At 49.5% G+C, this 19210-nt stretch overlaps 1 protein-coding gene across 1 annotated transcript in view; it reads left to right on the plus strand.

Moving 5' to 3' along the window:
* Positions 1–19210, plus strand: part of LOC135901220 (protein embryonic gonad-like) — a 123808-nt gene that overhangs the window by 19407 nt on the left and 85191 nt on the right. The window lies entirely within an intron of this gene.

Below are 19210 nucleotides of genomic sequence, written 5' to 3' on the forward strand. Positions count from 1 at the left end.
CTCACAGGGCGGCCCGCTACCGGACTACGCCAACAGTGGGTGCTCACGCGGTGCCTAGCAGCAGCCCTGCAAACCGATTTTTTTGTGTTTATTATTCCCCCCCTCTCAAAGCGAACGCCGATAGAGGCCTGCGGAGATCGACGAGAATCGGTGAATAAGGTGTTATGCGTCAATTGCGCGTCGACTTAAAGCTCTCGGAAACGGCTCACGAAATGAACTAACGCGCTGCTAACTCCCCCCGGGAAGCATTTCGTGCTCGGCGCACTGTTTGCAGTAGCAGGCCTCGGTTTGCCGAATGCAAGCAACCCGGCTGCACGCTTTTCTTTCCGAGGCGACAGAGCTCGCAAAACAAACGGATCGTACGTGTACCTCGCGTATGTGACCGGACTTTCAGAGGGCGCCTCTCGGCCTCCAGCAGCTGACGTTTCAGCGCAATTGCACGCGCCTGTTTACTCGGAGGGCGTTGCTCCACGGCACTGCAATCGTTCCTCGCAGCAGCGTGCATTCTTGCGCGAAGACCGAACGAGGTTTGGAAACAACACGTTCAACGTACCTGAGACGACAACACGACCAGGTTTCTGGAAGAAAATGAGATGACTGATTTGTCTCTGTCAGCTATTTTTGTGTTCCTCCTTTGTCTGCCTCTACCGCACAGCTCCGGAAACACGGGTTCGACTCTGGCAGAGTGCAGCCGAGCCTGACGACGGCCATCGCACGCCGCGAAACATCTCAGTCGGTGTCATTCTCCGAAGCGCACAGAGCATACAAGGAGTTAGTTCGCGCACTGCGACTAGGAACAGCAACGGGTTCCTTTGCCGTACCAAGTTAGGCTCGTTCCTTTCGCTTGTGATCGTTGAGAATAGCGGCTACGGTTTCGAATGCGAGGGAGCGAAATGCAGAGCGTCTGCATAGCAAAAGAGGCTGGAGGGCAGAAACCGACAACGAGACATGACGACACAAGTAGAAAAAGACGTGCGCTCGAAGCCACCTCTATTTCTCTCGGGTTCACATTCCGGCCTGACTTTCTCCGCGAGTCCAGCAATCGGTGGACAAAGTAGGACAACTGACCGCAAAACGCGTTTGAGAAGTCGTAAGGCAGAAAGTAAAGGGCTGTATGGATACCGCGAAAGGCGCCCTTCATGTCATGGCTTTTCATCGCGTTGCCTCTTCTGAAAGCCCGAACTTCACATTAGATTCAGGTTCGCTCTCGACGCCTTTTATCTCGCTTCGTTCTGCCTTTTCAGTGTCCTCGTCGTCACAAATGAATGCAAGTACATCATGTTTGTTCCCCTCTTTCCCCGCCTTCAGCGCTGCTTGCCAAAAAAGAGGACCTACGGATGACCAAATAAATGAACACTCTCATGAGACCGATTATAAACGCTCTCCTGAGACTGCCTATCAGTTTTACACGATTAAACTCTCGTACTTGAAGTAAATCAGGTATGTGACTGTCCGACGACGACCTTGGCGGGAATGACGGCTGTCCCCTCCATACGTCCCTCTTCATTTCACGTTATGGAACGTCGCTAGCCCACTGAACTATGGCGCTCCCACATTCATCTCTATCTCACTACACCTGTGCAACCTGGAAATTTACTTTTCGAGGAATTGGATATGGGGTGTTTACATGCTGTGACATGTAGCGCGTGCGCACGAGCATAATGGCTCGGCCTGCACTCGCATGCCTTCATTAATCTGCACCGGCGGAAGAACAAGCAGTCTGGCACAGCCATCATTGCGCATTATAGCATGCGTGACCACCCCAGTGCACCCACCAATTCCAGGTTGCGCGCGTAGTTCGCGAGGACACTATATACTTCCACGGTTCCTGTGTTCTGTGAATACCTGCAAGCGAGTTTATGAAGTTCACTTGGAAGTCCAAAAGGAGCCCCCACAGTAAAAATAGAATTAAGGGGAAGGGGTGCCAGATTAAGCATATATCGCGAAAAGTACGTGTTGTGAACCTGCTGTCACTAGCTTGCGTAAGATAATCGTTCCGTGAGCTATAGGAAAACTAGGTTGGTCCGACCAATTCCAAATACTTAAGAATGTGTTTTCGCATATCTCGAACACGAAATTGCACGCATGAATTGGCGTTTAGGTACGCACATACAGGCGTCAATGAAATAACTGCAGCCATGCCAGCCTAGGTTGTACGTTCAAAAGGGATATGAAATGGGAACCGTACATGCATGGTCAGACGGTTGGGAAGATACAGTGCACCCGGAAGCCGCCGCAAGTACATGTTCTGGCAACTGTCCAGCCACTATGCAGAGTGGCTGGACAGTGGTACTTTCATCATATCTGAGACACTATTCCAGGCCTACCATGATGTAGTGCTTTAACTGACAGTTAAGTACGGGCTGGTTTCCAACCTGTCTTTTATCCCTTCATTTCAAAATGTGCGCAGACGCTCGAGCGCTGCCTCTCTACACCCGAGGGCGCCCCTGGGCAGACTACTTGGTGCATACCCGTCTCTAGGGGTGCGATCTTGTACGCATTCCAAAATTGAACGGAGGCGGTTCGTTCTTTACGTCACGAAATAGGCGGTATGTTCCGTTCCGTTCGTCCGATAGCAGGCGACACTGAATGATTGACAGCAGATATCACGTCACAATTGACGTCATGGCGTTCGGCATGGTTCAAATTGACGAATCGTATTTGGCTCGGTGGAACGAACCGCCTCCGTTCTATTTTGGAACGCGTACAAGATCGCACCCTAGATTTATGGTGTATACATGATCGGATAAGGAATTCAAATGGACGAACGGTAATAAACCTTACTGCCCATTTCTCCCCTTCCCAGTGCGATGTGCGAAAGCATACCGACTTGTTTCAAGAGGCCTCTATAGTGTTGCTATCGCGGGAGGCCAGCACTAGCTCGCGGGAGGCCAGCACTAGCTCGCGGGACGCACTTAAGTGACACAAATTATTAGCGTCTTCATGCTCGCAGACTTTCCATCACTCATTTTGCGCCAGACGGTGTGATTGAGGCAGCTCCTTGGTTCGTTATATGTGGCACTGTGGCGGTGCGCTCTTCTTTCTTTCTTTTTTATTTTTTTCTTAAGGCTGTCGATACAGCCCGTCCGGCGACGCTGGCACGGAGGCCGGACTGGGAACACCGGCCACAACCTTGAGGATGCGCGCCCGTTGCACGTCTAGGCGGAGGACGATGAGCCGCGTACAGGTGCGCGCGTCCCGAAATCGAAGCACGCAATGCAGTTTGACGATAACAGTCCACCTGCGCTCGGGGGCGATCAGGGCGCGCCATCTGCTTCGGTGTCCGTTGAAGGGAGTCGGCTCGCGGTCGCGTGTCTTGGCTGATGCGCGCCGCCGGAAGAGGAGCCGGCCGTCATTAGCCTGACGCCGTGCGCGGGGGACAGGCTGGGAAAATGTGACTGAAAACGCGAGCGGAAGCGCGGCAACGCGAGGAGCAGACAGCCGACCGCTCCGATTGTTCGCAGAACCCGAGCAAAGCCAGAGAAGAGGAGGTGCCCCTCGGCCTCTTTGCACACGTCGCACTGCCGAGCATATACGCACAGCCTGCAGTGTTCGCATGCGGCAGCGCAAACCTCAATTTTCCCTCGGAATATTTATGCACATATATCTCCAGCTAATATGTGCAGAACGCTTATTGAAAAGAGGAACTTCTGTTACGTGCTGACCGACTTTGAATCGTTGCCCTCCGCCTTGCACGCCCGGTCACCTTGAGGCCGCCCCAAAACGGCTCATTAAGCAGCATTTTGCTTTCGTGGTCCCTGGCTCGATGCAGGGTTTCGGCACCAGATGTAGCGGATGGGTCAACAGCAGCTGATAAAAGCCCATAGAGGAAGACCACAGAGGCCATGGATTGCTGATTTCGATAGAATGTGATGCGGGCTGCTACCGACCTCTTTCTCTTCGAAATTGTAAAATCTTTCATTTGGAAACCACATACTGCATCTTTTCTTCAATGCATGTTCTATAATTTCTGTCTTCGCAAAACAGAAATAGACACAGCTATTCGGTAGCGTGCACTAATATTCTCGGTGACAAGAGAAAGCGTGATCGAGAAACCATCGCGTCTCCGAACCTGGCCATCACGGTTACAGTGCACATTGCCTTCGAGAAGACTGAGCTACTAAGGCTTATGACTAAGCATGACAACCTATGGTGGGAGAGTATGGCTCCGACGCGAAGCTATAACCGGCGCTATCTGTTTTGTTAGACACTGCTTACTGTCTTATTCAATCATGCGTTTAGCAAGTACGTGGTGAAATTCTTTAAACTTCACAGGGACTGCTGTTTCCTAATTACGTACAATCTAACAAATGACGCGTTATGGGAAGAAGAAAGAAGACCGGTGAAAGTATTGCCGTTTCGGGCCTTCCCTCGTGACGTCACAGCTAAAAACGCGCTAACGGTTCGTGCTCGACGAACGAGAGGCACTACAACGCGGGCAACATTCAAAACAGGAAAGTGGCGTTGGCAAATTGCGCGACTGCATATATTGTTGTAACCGACGACTCGGACAGAAAGCAAGAAAGAAAGGCGTGCGGCAAGTGAAAGCTTAAGAACGCGCAGCATGGCAGAAGCGCGCCCTTTGTCTCGCCCATCGCAGATTGAGGCACGCCGAGCGCGCATTTGCGCGCAACGCTACCCAGCGAGTTCGCTGAATAATGCATCACGGCAAGTTCGCATTTCCCGCGCTCTTCGAACATTTCCGCTCGTTCTGTCAGGGTCGCAACGAGCGGTGGCAAAGGTGGCACAGAAAAGCACTGCCCACACGCACGCTTCGCGAGTCGCTCGACACGCGTCGAGAAACGGGGCGTAACGCGCATGTAGGCACAGGCCGCGCTCTTGTCTCGGTTGCAACGCGCAGCGGCTATTACTAGGCAGCGCCGAATTTTCCCACATGTTTCGCGATCGCTGCCGCAAAAGGCTCTCGGGACTCGCAGCCCGTAGGCCTTGGGTCGTGTCCCGCTTTTTGTTTCGCCCGAGTTGGTGACCGAAGAGGGCGCTACCGGCGTAAGTCAAGGCCGAACTGTGGTAGGCGCGTGCTGAAATAAAGTATCTGCCTAGATCACACAGCGTGCGTCTTCACAGTCGCACTATAGAGGGGCGGCGAGGCCTTGTCGAAGCGTTCGCGCGGGGCCACAGGTATGCCGCTGCGTGTGGCGGGGAAAACGACTTCCGATGGCTGCGGCAGCGTGGGTGACAAGAAAAACAAGGGCTTTCATAACGCTTACCGGAGCCCCAACGCGGGCTTGTCAGTAGTACTGCTTGGCGAGCGCGACATTATGCCTGCACCATCCTGCTTCAGGACGACTGTCGGCTAAGCACTATACCACTCAAGCATTCGCGTAGTTCAAACATTATCCGGTGGTTTTTCTTGAAACTTCCGCCCACCGAAATGTCTGTGCGACGAAAATACACGCGTGGATGGTCGACATAGCAAAAGCAGCTCCGCCCCCGACGCACACGCTGCAGAAAAATGGGTGATCGCGCTCATCAGTGGTTAACACAGCATATAATACTCTGAGCGTTTGACAAAAACAGACACTGTGATGTTCCTCTGCACAGCGTTCATTCACGTTTGCACTCCCTTAGTGACGTTCCATACTGTGCCGTAGAATTCCTTTTCTTGGCCTAAAAGGTGCTCCACTTCCTGACACAATCTTCCCTGCAGTTTCCTAAAAACGCTCCGCACGATTTCCTGTTTATTCATAAATATATATCTAAATAATAAGCTAATCTAAATAAGCTGAATTTCTAACAATTTCTTTTTCTAGAGCGATTTATTGTCAGCGCAATACCCATAAATGTCCTGCAATTATGCGAAAGTATACTCTTTTCCCTCCAATCATGACCAGTCTTGCTGTACTGTGGCTTTATTCGTTCCTTTCCCATCTTTCTTGTCGTTCCTTCCTCATCTGCCGACGCTGGTACCAGAAGAATGGAGATGCCTCGTGACTCCTCCCCCAGAATCAAACACGAGGAGCCCCTGACTCGAATCCTGAGAGCCAGTGGCGGAGCCAGAAATTCATTTCGGGTTTGGGGGTTCTCCGCTGACAACTACCACTCCCCCCTACTCTCCCCCCTCTCTCTCTCTCTCTCTCTCTCTCTATATATATATATATATATATATATATATATATATATATATATATATATATATATATATATATATATATTTGTGTCTGTGTGTGTGTGTGTGTGTGTGTGTGTGTGTGTGTGTGTGTGTGTGTGTGTGTGTGTGTGTGTGTGTGTGGAGGTTGTACACCCTGCAAAGACAAACTCCTACCACTCCCCGGACAAGAATGGACCGAGGATGCACATTTTTGTGTTGCCGAAACAACACTTTGCTTAAGTTCTCACGAACATTTTTCATTGCTATGGCGTGCAGCCACTTCGCATTAAATTATGCTATCATCCTTATGCTATTTTAAAAAATGATGATATTAAAAACACTAGAATTTCGTTTACGAATTGATGCATTTATATAACGTCGAACGAAGAGCTAGCTGGTAGTAAAACGAACAGCGCTAAAAATAGGGCCAAACAAAAACAAGACAGCGCACTATCGTCTATCTTCTCGTTTGCAGGCCAGACTTGTTGCAGCACAGGTGACAGTGGCTATCACTGTTGTTTTCTAACCAGGTCGTCTAGTGAGTGCGACCACGGCTACGTACGGAAGAGGGCGGGCACTATTTTGCAAGTCGCCTATCACTCAATCGCGCTTTAGGCGTTGTGGGCATTCTATATTATTCTAGATAAAGAAAATACAGGAACGAAGCTTTGCCCTAGAACTTCGATGGTAGATATTATGCAAATTTCACCCACTTTCGGTGACCTGTTGTCCGACTTGTTTGAAGAGATGCTTGGAAGTAACTTACGATCGTGGTATTGTAGTCATCACGTGACGCAGGACCCGCCGTGGTTGCTTAGTGGCTTAGGTGTTGCGCTGCTAAGCACGAGGTCGCGGCATCAAATCCCGGCCGCGGAGGCCGCATTTCGATGGGGGCGAAATGCGAAAACACCCGTGTACTTAGACTTAGGGGCACGTTAGAGAATCCCAGGTGGTCAAAATTAATCTGGAGTACCCCACTACGCGTGCCTCGTAATCAGATCGTGGTATTGGCACGTAAAACCCCACAATTAATTAATCACGCGACGCACATTGCTATTTGATCACACTCGGGAATTGCCGAGGCAGACAGTCCTAAGCACGGCTGCTTCCTGCTTAGAAGCCTTTGTGAAAATTAATTGCTGAGGCAGACAGTCCTAAGCACGGCTGCTTCCTGCTTAGAAGCCTTTGTGAAAATTACGGCATCCGTAGTTCGCAGTAAAATAAGGGCCAGTAGCTCCGACAGAATTAAAAGCGTCGCGTCTCCTCACAACAGTCTATTCTGAAAATTGCCGAGACGTTTAGTTAGGACGGGCTTTCCGTAGCAAGCAGCACGTGTTACGACGGGGCAGGTGAGCCTCAACGAGGCGACTGGCCACTGCCGTCTGACGTCGAGCGATCGGGCAGTGACGAGGTGCTCTATGACCATAATTATCCGCCAACCTCGTTCTTGACGCCCGTCATGCAAGACCCCCCTGCTCGTATCCATCATCCCACTCCCCTTCTTAAAATTATTTTCCGTTAGTCACTGTCACACCCATCAACATTCACAGGGTTGTTGAACGGCGCGGAGGCCGCTAATATTTCTGTTTCTGCGTAGACCTAGAGGCCATTCACCTACCTGCCCTTCCACCTGTTTGTTGTGGCGTTTTCTTAGCCCCCCTGGCCCAGCACCCCGTTATCGATATATTTTGTAGTGCGCAAATCAGCGTTTTGCAGGTCTTTCTTTCTTGTCCTATTTTTTGCCCTGTTTTCATTCTGAACAGCGTGAAGCCGCAATGTTCTGTGCATGGGAGATGGCATCACCTCTCCCCCCCCCCCCCCCCCCCCCCCCCGACACACACCCTTCGGACCGCCATTAACCATCGCCTTGCTTTCACATTCAAGCTTCCCTTTCGTCCATGTCGCTCTTTCGGAGTCCCCCTCTTGAAACTTTCTGTTCCGTGAGAAAGGCGGAATGGCGTTCGTCAGAAAGTTTCGGAGAGGGGTTTCGACCCCCCAACCCCCCGGGCTACGCCAATGCTTGCCAGTATTATTATTAGGCGTATCCGTGCTCGTATTCTGATACGAGACGACGGGTGCACGCGTCTATAATTAATACATACCGTGTCCCGTGACAATTGCGCCTTCCCACTCTTAATATGATGCACTGCGTAACACTGCCGTGAGACAGGGGGGGGGGGGGGGGGGGGGGGCGTTGTCAGAAAATATTTGGAGGGGGCCTACCTCCTCAACGTTCCGCCCTCCCCATGGTTACGCCAATGCTGCGAGCGGCCGTCGTTCTTATCTACTAGAAAGCAGACAAATATTCCGAATGTCCAACCAAGGTCACTTACATATAACATGTTGATGACGTAGCTGCGCAGTAGGCGTAATGTCTGCCCGCAATTAGGTGGCGTTGACTGCGCTGCGTGCTTTACCATGTTTCGGACGCATTGTTGTCGATGAAAGACACGCGACGATTGCACATATACCCTGATGTGGCCTCCGACCACCACACCGGTTTGAGTACGCAAAGTGATGCGCGTTCCACCCGTTTGTGATGACACGTGACCACCACCTCTGACTTGCGTCTGCAACCAGGCGGCTGGAAGGAATGCACCTACCGCACATTCTGAACTGGCTGAACTAAAAGATGACGAGTTGAAGGATTCGATGAACGCTAGAGAAATTTAGGCCGCATACCGCGATTGCAGCCTTGGCATGGAGAGATATATAAACATTTATTGTGCAATAAGTCCGGTGTGTGATCCAGGGCTGCTATGCAGGAAGGCCCGACTATGGCAAAGTTCGGGATCTCCTCGAGCCCTGGCGGCGCCCTTAGATGAATGCGCTAATGGTATCAAGGCACGAAACTGAACCCTTGTCACGCCTCCAGCTTCATTGGCTTATCTAGGGTTGTCATCACTCTGATGTTAACTCATGGGCGGCCGAAAAAAAAAAAAAGTCACGTGGTCAAACCGTCGGTGCCTTCTTTCATTCGCTTATGGCTCCACCTAGCGCATCCCATGTGCAAGTAAGCTATAGAATAAATGTTATCTTTTAACGTGTTCAAAAAAAAAAAGGGAAACGATTCGCGTGAGAATGCTCCACGTTTGTACCCTTCGCATTCGACGGTGGTTAGACGATGTCCGATAGAGGAGACACGTCAGTGACGCGCCGCAGAAAGGCGTGGCAAGCGGCTTGCGCCGAAAGTGTAGATAGATAGCGGTAAAGTCCCAGTGTTGCGATGTTGTGATATTGCGTTGATAACAACAAGCGGCGCCGGCGCGTAACATTACCCAGCCTTCGGTGTTTGAAACGAGAAAGTGGCGTGCACTGGGTGCGCTCGTGTTGACATACGTGCCTTTACCTCGACATTTTGTCTGCTGCTTTCGCGCGTTCCGCGGTATCCTTGTTCACTGACTTCTGTCGAGCGAACTCAGGCGATCGAGAAGCTCGCGGCATCCTGCATAGCACCCCAGGTCAACAGTCGGCATGGTTGAGCAGGGTCGTAGGCTAACGCATCCTCCCAAAAATATGGTGCTAAAAAACACACTGCAGCTTATGTAGGCATTCTGCTCAAGGTTGTCTCGAACCCAAGTACAGAGTAAAAGTGGCGAGGACTGACACCGGCTGGTCGTTAAATATGTGACATGCAGTTACTACCACATATAAGACTTTCTAGAGCACTGCAATGCATTTTTTTTTTCAAAGCCGGGTAGGTTTCGACTTGTCTTCCTGCAACCGTTCAGGCGTGCGTGCGCGCGTGTGGACCAAAGTAAAATTTTACGTTGCAAGATAATTGTATTAATGATGGGAATAGGCGAATCATGTGGGACGGCATTGAATACCTCTGAGGTTTTCTAGCAGAAAGAAAAATATGCAGATCCCACGCACTACTGGAATCGATGCTACGCGAAGAACGCTGCAGGCAGGTGGCTGGCTATGCAGCATGGGTCGGGGTTCTTCGACGTGTTACCAGCTCTACAAACGTGTTAAGTGTTAAGCGAGGCATTGTGTGTATTAAGCGAGCTTCCGTATGCCGACAGAAGCAATACGACAGTGAATCTGGTGCATACGACGGCGGTTATGATGACAGTTTCATTTTTTATTCCGTCGAACAATTGTTACAACCGGTTCCGTTACGACCCGGGCCGATCTCTAAGGCGAAGCAATGACTCACAGCGTCTTCGTAGCGAGCGGGCGCCGATCCCGAAGGCGATGCAGTGCGCACGCTTCCGCTTGTGACGCACGGAAAAGACGTCACGTCACGCACTCTCGCTCGTGCCACGTGACGTGACGCGCGCGCCAGTTGTCACGAGAGAGACTAGCGCGCAATCGTGGCCTGCCGGCTATAGAGCATCGGGCTGTTGTTGTGCTGGGAATCAGAAGAGGCCTGAAACGAGGCGATACAGGAACCTGCCAATTACTTGCCGCAAAGTGCCTGAGATGAGCGAAACTATTATTCGCGTTAAAATGCATTAGGCACATCAACACTCACGGTTCTATTTTTAACTGTTTTAAAGGTAAAGCAGATATAGCTCAAACCACATTTTGCTTAAGACGAGAAAGAAATGCTCACGGCCGCACTGTGTACTGATATTTGATACGAGCTTGGCAATGGCTGCGTATGGGGTTCATTCATTAACTACTGCGTTGAGATTTCCTTCTTCGCTTTCTTACTTTCTTTTTTTCCTAACAGCGATAGAGTAGGCGGCCAGAAGGTTTAAGAGAGAGTATATGGCTGACAGGCACGGAGATGATGCGAAACCTACCCGCTCTCTGAGCTACAGGGTATTTGGGAACTCCTCGTGGGGGGGGGGGGGGGGGGGGAGGACAGTGGACAGCAAGTACATGGCGGCCGCCGTCACATCGCGTTTCCGGTTCGGGGTGGGGTGCCCGCGGTACCGCAGAGCGCCCGCTCCTCGGACATCGGTCGCCCACCGCGCAGTCGTGTCTCCCCGGTCTCGAGAGACGACGCTTGGCATCATCTGTAACGATTACCAGTCCAGCCGTGGAGCGCCGGCTCATCACCGATTCCTTCCGCGCAGGCATCAGCCCGTAACAACGACGCCCTGCCGGGGCGCCGGCGAAACGGGTGGCGCAGAACGTGCTCGCACGTGGTATGCCAGTTTCCCCGCGCGCGTTAATCATAGCTCGAGCTGCTTGCCAATGACAAAAAAGGAGCACCGGGTAGAGGTCAGCGAACGTACTTATTCAAACGCAGAGCGGCTCGGTCGCATGCTTTTCCCTCTCTAGTACATTCAGACGTCCTGATCATGCTCGTACGGTAAATCCGTGCACGAACCCCCTTCAGCAGAAAGACGACAGTGCTCCTAGTTGCACTTTCCTTCAATCAGTTATGTTTACGTAAAGCCTGTGTGGCAATCAGGCCGACCTCTCTGCCTTTTCCTAAATCTCTCTCTCTCTCTCTCTCTCTCTCTCTCTCTCCACGTTCAGAATTCTCGTTCTGTCGTTCCTTTATTGTGACTGCGTCCCTGCCACAGACATCGTTATTTACTTATAAGTAATGTATTGCGAACAGTTTACAGGCTTAGCTGCCATTACAAAGGCGAACTTCAATTAAGACGTTAGCTCAGAGCTACCCCATAAATACGTTATTGTGCGTACGCCATCTTATAAATATAACACTTCAGGAAAACATTATATATATATATATACACCTCACAAAAGGAAGAAAAATAAAGATATGAGCGTTATGGGATATGTTTTTATTGACGTTTCGCGACCGAATGGAGGCCGGTCCTCCGGCCGAAACGTGAGTAGAAACGTATGCCATAACATTCGTCTTTTTTTTTTGCTTTTTGAACGCTATGCCTTCGGTTCGGGCGCGAAACCCTTCGTCTTGTACATACATACATACATACACACACATAGAGAGGAAAAGCTCGCCCCCTCTCTTTGAGAGTAAATTTTTTGCATAATCGGCTAATTAACAAAATTCACTAATGAAATTTTTAACTAATTACCTACGGCACATACTGTTTTTTTACAAATGTTAGCGGATGAGACTGCTAGACATACCCACTTAAGAAGAATTGCTTGCATGACACCACATAGGCGATATGCGCCGTCAAAATTGCGGCAAAAATGCACTGTCGTTCCATTTGCTTCCTTAACAAAACGTTGTTTTGTGCAATGAAACACAAAAGTAACTGGTATGCCAAGCATTTCTCCGCAAAGTTCAGGGATTAATATCTCGAAACTGGTGTCATTCTGAGAATTCGTTCCAAGTGCCTTGCGAACTCCCCGGCCATAATTTGTAAACTGCAATATGTGCCATAAGGTAATTAGTCAAAGAACTTAATTCGTGAATTATCTTTTTAATTAGTCAATGATACATTTCAATTGTTTGTTCAAGTAATGTCCACCTATTCGAGAAGACCAGCTCATGGACTAGAATTGTGCACTCTGGCACAGACAAGTAAAAAAAAATTGAAAGTGTTCGCTGAAACACTCGGTATGTAGCTGCATACATATGCACCATCCTGATGCGCATACTTGCTCCGGTGTGTTATTGTTCTTAGACAGCCAGCTCAGGCAATGCTCTGCCCTTTGTGTTATTATACAGATTTTCCCTTCTGATTTCTTTCTTGTAGTATTTGTAAATTGCCATGGCATTATTGTTTCCATCCAATTTAGCGTCTCTGTTTCTTTCACTTTCTTTGTGGTGACTCTAGGTTGTCTGTTTGCGCTTTCAATTACCCTCCAACTGGTTGCCAACTTTCTTGACCTCTTCCTCCATTCCGTGGCCACGCTTTTGAGGTACAGGTATTTGTGCACTTTAGCTGCAATTTTTTTTCATCCGTGTTCTTGAGCCTTTCTTCAAAAATAATAAAGAACACTACGGGCGCGCCTCGTGCACGCATTAACCGAGTCTCTCTCTCTCTCTCTCTCTCTCATCTTTCTATTCGATTTTCACAGTGTAGAGCAGCCAGACGGACGGTTTTCTGGTTAACATCTCTGCCTTCTCCCTTTCGTTCCTCCTCTCCTCCTAAATAATCAACCAACGTGTCCAACAAGGTATATTTAGAATCATAGTTGCCGGAAGTACTAAGCACGGAACACTGCAGCCCATCTTGCCATACAATTCACCATTTGCAAGAATGTTGCTGGGCATGCGCGAAATGGTCTACTTTCAACCAGATTACTTCCAGCCACAAACGAACAATTATCCCATTCTATAGCTTCGCCTTTGCTGGGTATGACAGTATATCAGTAGGACGGCCTGAGAGAAATTACAAAGAAAAATACACGCAAATAGAAGAAATAAGTCAGTGTAGGAGCTATGAACAGTCCTTGGCTAACCAGGTGTTCCACCACAAAAATATAATAATAAATAAGCGCTACAGGTTATATTTGTGTCATTAGCATAGCGTACGGATTCAAGAGTTCCCTTCGAAGCATTCGTACCTGTTGGTTGGAGTGTACTAAACTTGTGGTTGACATACGACTCTTTATATTTTCGGTTTCTTAGAAAGAGCGGCACGCTTGAATGGCAGCGCCTACCTATGCGCGCCAATTCTTTTCCGTGTCCGGTTTATATCTCCACTTTTCAGAAGAACCCAACACCACTACCTCCATTGTTCCCCTTTACTTTCACAACTCCATTTAGCCCTTCTCCCCCCTTCTTACCTCCCTTATTTTTTTTACTTTGACATACCCCACACCACGCACCTGCTTATTCTGCTCCTTGCTCCCCCATTATGGTGGTGGGCGAGTGAGTACATAAAAACACTGCTAAGGAAATTAGTTGCTGTCCTGACAAAGACAACTGACCCCTTGTCGAAAAGTTGGATCGATCGACATTCCTTGTTCGACCGCTGCTCATCATGTGGAAACCATATCACCGAGGCAGTGGTATATCGCAATCTTCTTTTTTTCTTGCTTCATTTGTGACTATACATATGCACACTGTGGGCATGCGCCCGCGTCCGGGCTTGCCCGCAGAACTGGATAGCAGCCGCGGCAGTTGGTACCTGGACGCGGCCAAGTAAATGTGCTGCTCCATGCTTGTCTGCCCGTGTCGGTCTGTGAGAGCCTCAGCTCGCCGTCTGGTTCAGAAGCCGCGGTCCCGAGTCCATAATACAAAGTAGTTGGAAGTAGTAGCTGACCCTCGTCTGTTGCTCGCGCGTTTAATTTGTTGCCTTATAAGTTCCCAACTAGCTCCAACCAACACTTCACAGCTGTACTGCCGAGTAAATGCCATCCCACTAAATGAAGAAAGGAATCCTTACAAGCATAGAGTTTCCTTTAAAAATTGCTAGAGGGACTTCTGGCACCATGGTCTCCAGGAGCTACAAATATTGTGGTTACGCCAGCGTGTTAAAAATACGCAGTAAACAGATTTGCCAGAACGATGTCCTCCTGGCTCCAAACGGCCTCGTGACTTTCCAAATGGATAATTTTCATCCATATATTGCGTTATTTATGGATTCATTCGCAGCGATCAAACCTGTGCGCGTATAATTAGTGCATTCACGCGTTTAGAAAAATACTATGATTTCTTGGAAGTTCACAAAAAAAGTAAATGAAGCGTAATGAACAACGCCGCAAGGAAGTATTGAACCACATGTACGAAGATTCGACAAACGCACGTACTCGTCGTTACCACGACGGCTGGACGGCCGCAGCTCCCTCTGGTAATCGGTGTAGGAAACTCTGCGCTTAAAGGAAACCGCCTCACATCGAACACGTGCCGAAGGACACGTCGCGGCGAGGACGCGACGCACGTCAGCCAGGGAGTCGACGTCGTGGAGAAATCGGGAGGCCGTTTCCTGCAGACCCGCGCTCGATATGGCGGGACCGCGGTTCCGGGGCCGCGAGGATTACGCCAGCGCGCGCACTCAGCCTGGCGCCCCACCAGGAAGAAGCGCGTAGGAAGGGGTTCTTCTTCCTCTGCGAAAAATTTCGCCCCCTTCGCGCTTGAATGCCTCGGCGGTACGTGGCAGACGCCCAAACTGGGCCAGGCGCGCCCACGGTGAGAGACGGGCAGCCGAGGTGGCAACGAAAGTGTATCACCCAGATTTGCCGCGCCGGCCGACGCGCCCGACCGCATAAATGATGCGCGCGCCTTGGCGGGGCGCTGCATGGCCCGTCGCGGCACGCGTCCTTGATGGGCCTATTTTTGCGGCGGCGAGAAAAAGGAGAGAGTCCGGCGCGGAGAAAGTAAACACGCCCCGCGCCAGGGAGAGCGATGGGAGCGCGAAGCGGGAAAAAAAGACGCGCACCGTCCGGGGGAGGGCATGCCCGTCATCAGGGGCCCACTACGCAAATATCTCGGCTCTAATCGAAAAACGCACTTTCTTTTCGCTCTCCCGGGAGCTTTCATTAAGTGGCGGGCTAAATAAAAACGTGTACATTATAGTAGTAGTAGTAGTAGTAGTAGTAGTAGTAGCACGCATACAACCGGGTGTTTACACGCACAAAGCATCCTCTTACACGAGTTAATTGATTGCGAGTGCGGTACCACTTTCAGCAGACGCTGCGTCGCGCCAGGCGCCGCGACAGGAAAAACTGAAATTATCGCCGCAGATGTTGAACCGAGAATACCGCCGCTGGACTGTACTACACGCTAAACTGACGGCGCACACACTCGCGCTTGCTTCAGCCGCAGAACGCGCTCGCGACGCAGAGTTTTGGGCTCGTGAAATTGTACCACAGCGGGTGCCCCGGCCACATTGCCCGAACTGGCTTCTGCGATTCTGCGAAAGACGAACAAGTGTCGCTCCTTCCCATTTCTCGTACCCAACGCCAGCTAAGTTACACCAGTGGTACCCTACACTATACTCCCCGCAATGCCCGCACTGTGGAGCGGTAGCTAACCTCTACCACATGGTGTGGGCTTGCCAGTTTAATCCCATAGTTGACCCCATCCCAAATCCCTCAAAAGAGCAGTGGGAGGCTATTCTGCTCAGCGATGATCCTGACCGTCAGCACTGGCTGGTGGGGAGGGCCAGCGCAGCAGCAGTAACCAGTGGGCTACCGGAATAGGCGGCCCACCCACGAGTTCTACGAATATCCTGTAAATAAAGATGTTTTCAATCAATCAATCAATCCCATTTCTCAATCTCGGTCTTTCCCAATTCAGCCCGGTGTTGCCACAGATCGTCAAAAAAAAAGAAAAGTAGATTTTAGCGTGCAAAATTTGTAGATGTTGTAAGCTGGCGAAAGTGGTATTTATAAAGCGAAGTTTTTGCCGGCACGGATACAATGCCTAGAGTGTTAGTTCTACAATGTGCTATCAGCGAAGCAATAAAACAATACAAAGACCACGAAAATTCCTATCGCGGTGCCGTGATTTGAAAAGCCACAGGGCAAAGAGCACGGGAAAAGAAGCCTTCTTCCAACCTTCAAATAAGTTTTGGTAGGGCCTCAGGTGACATCGGTTTCGTGAAGTGTTCAAAGTGCCTTGGAATGTAAAATAAGACAGGCACATATCGCGCGTTGGTCGCGCACAGTAAAGTTTACCCCACTTGAGCAGTTATCTACATAAAATGTAGGAGTATAGAAAGCCGTAGAAAAAGTAGAAAATTTTGAAAAAGTGTTACATTTCTCTATGGTTTTTCTGGAAGACGTCAAAAGTCAGCAGATTCCGAGGTTTTATGTCTGAAACACAAAAAATTTGAGGGAAAAAGAAAGAACAGTAGACCGACCGACTGATATATCAGTAGCTGTGGCAATACTGTTACGACCGCGTGACAGTTGAGGTGTCCACCGTGAGGTGCGACAGCTACGACGCGCCACAGCCTTTCCCTTTTATATATTCAAATCGGCCGCCTTTTATGCAAAACCGCCCTTCCCTTGCTCCGCATGAACTGGGGAAACTGTTTGTTATTGGGCAATTTAGTCGTTGGAGTATGAGACACCTTGAAAAAAAAAATATTTGGGGAAATGTTTGCAACACCGTCGTGCTGGAAGGATGAATTACCGAGCCATCTTTATGCGTGTCTAAAAAATTTTTAATTTCGTTCTGTGTACATCCTCAACTTCCGTTAAACTCTCTCTCCTCTTTCGGGACGCATTGGATTTCTGCTTCTTAACCAACATCATCTATGTAGGTGTACATATTTGGGGCCCGCGTCAGATAAAGCATTTTTTTAGAAGTTAGTGCTACTGCAGTTCCCACTCGCTTCGTCCGCGTCCCCCTAAGTGTAACATAAACGTTTAAGCATCGTGAACGCGTTTCGATAGACGATACGGCGAAGTGATCATAGTGTTTTCTGCCGTTAAACTTGCAACTAAAATTTAGACTATACGGAAGCTCACGTCGGAGCGGAAGAAACCCTCTTTCAACTACTTCGGCTAAGTGTGTTGGCTGCACCAACCAGTTTCTGAAAAAAAAAAAAGTGGGCGCGTGAAATTTTCAGCATGCACCAAGATGTGATAAACCTGGAACCGTATACTCAATGAGTTCGTTCCGGCGACACCATTTGCAGTGCACGTTTCGGGGATGTCGTAGTAATCTGGTGGATTCATGGCTGGATTCATACACACCTTACCGCTGTTATTTTCCGTCACTTAGTTACGTTCGTTGTCAGGATGTCCCCTGAATTCAGTGGGTCTCTTCAATTTGTCGTTCTAGACTGCCCATGACTGCCCGAGGCGATGTTCGAAGCCAATTAGCGTTGTCTTACGCAGCGTGCTGGGCTGTCCTGAACAGTCCGGGACGATAGGTCGAATGTGGACTGCCGTACTCCAATCAGCGCTCAACAGTAGCATAATAATAATAATAATAATAATAATAATAATAATAATAATAATAATAATAATAATAATACAGAAGCTTCTTTTCGCAAAAAAAAATAAACTATCTGCGGTAGAAGAATCTTAGCAGCACTGTAGCAGGTTGAAACGACGCTATATATAGAATAGTGAGTATTACGCAGTTCCTGTCCGCCTGCGCCATGTTAAAGGGACCATGGGCCTCGCCAAGCCATTCTCTGGCTTTTAGTCCACTGCGATCAGCGCCTGTTCTCTTCGGATTGTGATGTTGAAATAAAGTGATTTGGTTTGGTACTTGCGCTCCACAGAAAGCCGAAGCCCTTTTGCTCCAGCCCCCGCGCGCGCGAGAATCCTGACCGATCGGTTGGTGCGAAAACTGTGCTCAGCGACCCGGGCGGTGCAGTTTGCGTTTTTTCTTCAGGCAACGTGCGCAGCCTGGCCACGAAAAAAGAAAAGAAAAAAAAATACCAGCCTTCCATTTTAGTTCGGGCCTCCACGCATCACTATTGCAAGGCGCCGGTTAAGATAACGTCGCGTCTTGCCGTTTCGCGACTTTGGCATACGTCCCGTTCAATGGGCATTAATAATATTATGGGGTCTTACGAGCCACAACCACCACCAGATCATGAGGCACGCGGTAATGGGAGACTCTGGAGCAACTGGGGTTCCTTAAGGTGCACCTAAATCTGAGTGCACCAAAGCGTTTTTTTTTTTCTTTTCTTCCATTTCGCCCCCATCGAAATGCGGCTGCCGCCGTGGCCGGCACAAAGCCCGTCACCTTGTGCTCACCAGCGCGCAACACCACCGCAGCCATCCTATAAGCTACCGCGGCAGGTCAAGTTTGCACGTGTGCTCGTATCAAGAACGCTGAGTAGCGGTCTTGATATGCTGGAGCGAGTTTTGTGCTGTGAATAGTGCAGCAAACCAATTACTACTAAATAATGACCATACTAATTAGGATATAATTCAAATGAAACTTCTTCTTCTTCTTTGTTTTTTTACAAAGGTACCTCCCGTGGCCAAAAAGTAAAGGTGGAGAAGTTTTAGTTTTTCTTGGTGCTGAATTATGTTCGGTCGTTGCTGGGTTGGAGTGGAGATCTTGTAAAGGAAGAAAACTATAAGTACACGCGCTCTCTTGCAAAAGAACCTTACGAAATAAACTCGGCCCGTTCGCCGGAGGCACTGCGCACTGTCCACGACGCGTGCGAGACCGTGTCAGGAGTCGGGAGGCGCCGTAAACAGTAATGCGATTTACGCAACGAAGCGGGTGAAGAGCCGCGGTCGCATTTCTCTACCCGTGTTTGCGCCGAAAGAACAAAGGGGAAAAAATGGGCTGGGAACGAGTGAACTCGACCTTTTTTTTTTTTTGTCTTCTGC

Source organism: Dermacentor albipictus, chromosome 1 (genome assembly GCF_038994185.2).
Source record: "Dermacentor albipictus isolate Rhodes 1998 colony chromosome 1, USDA_Dalb.pri_finalv2, whole genome shotgun sequence".
Lineage (NCBI taxonomy): Eukaryota > Metazoa > Arthropoda > Arachnida > Ixodida > Ixodidae > Dermacentor > Dermacentor albipictus.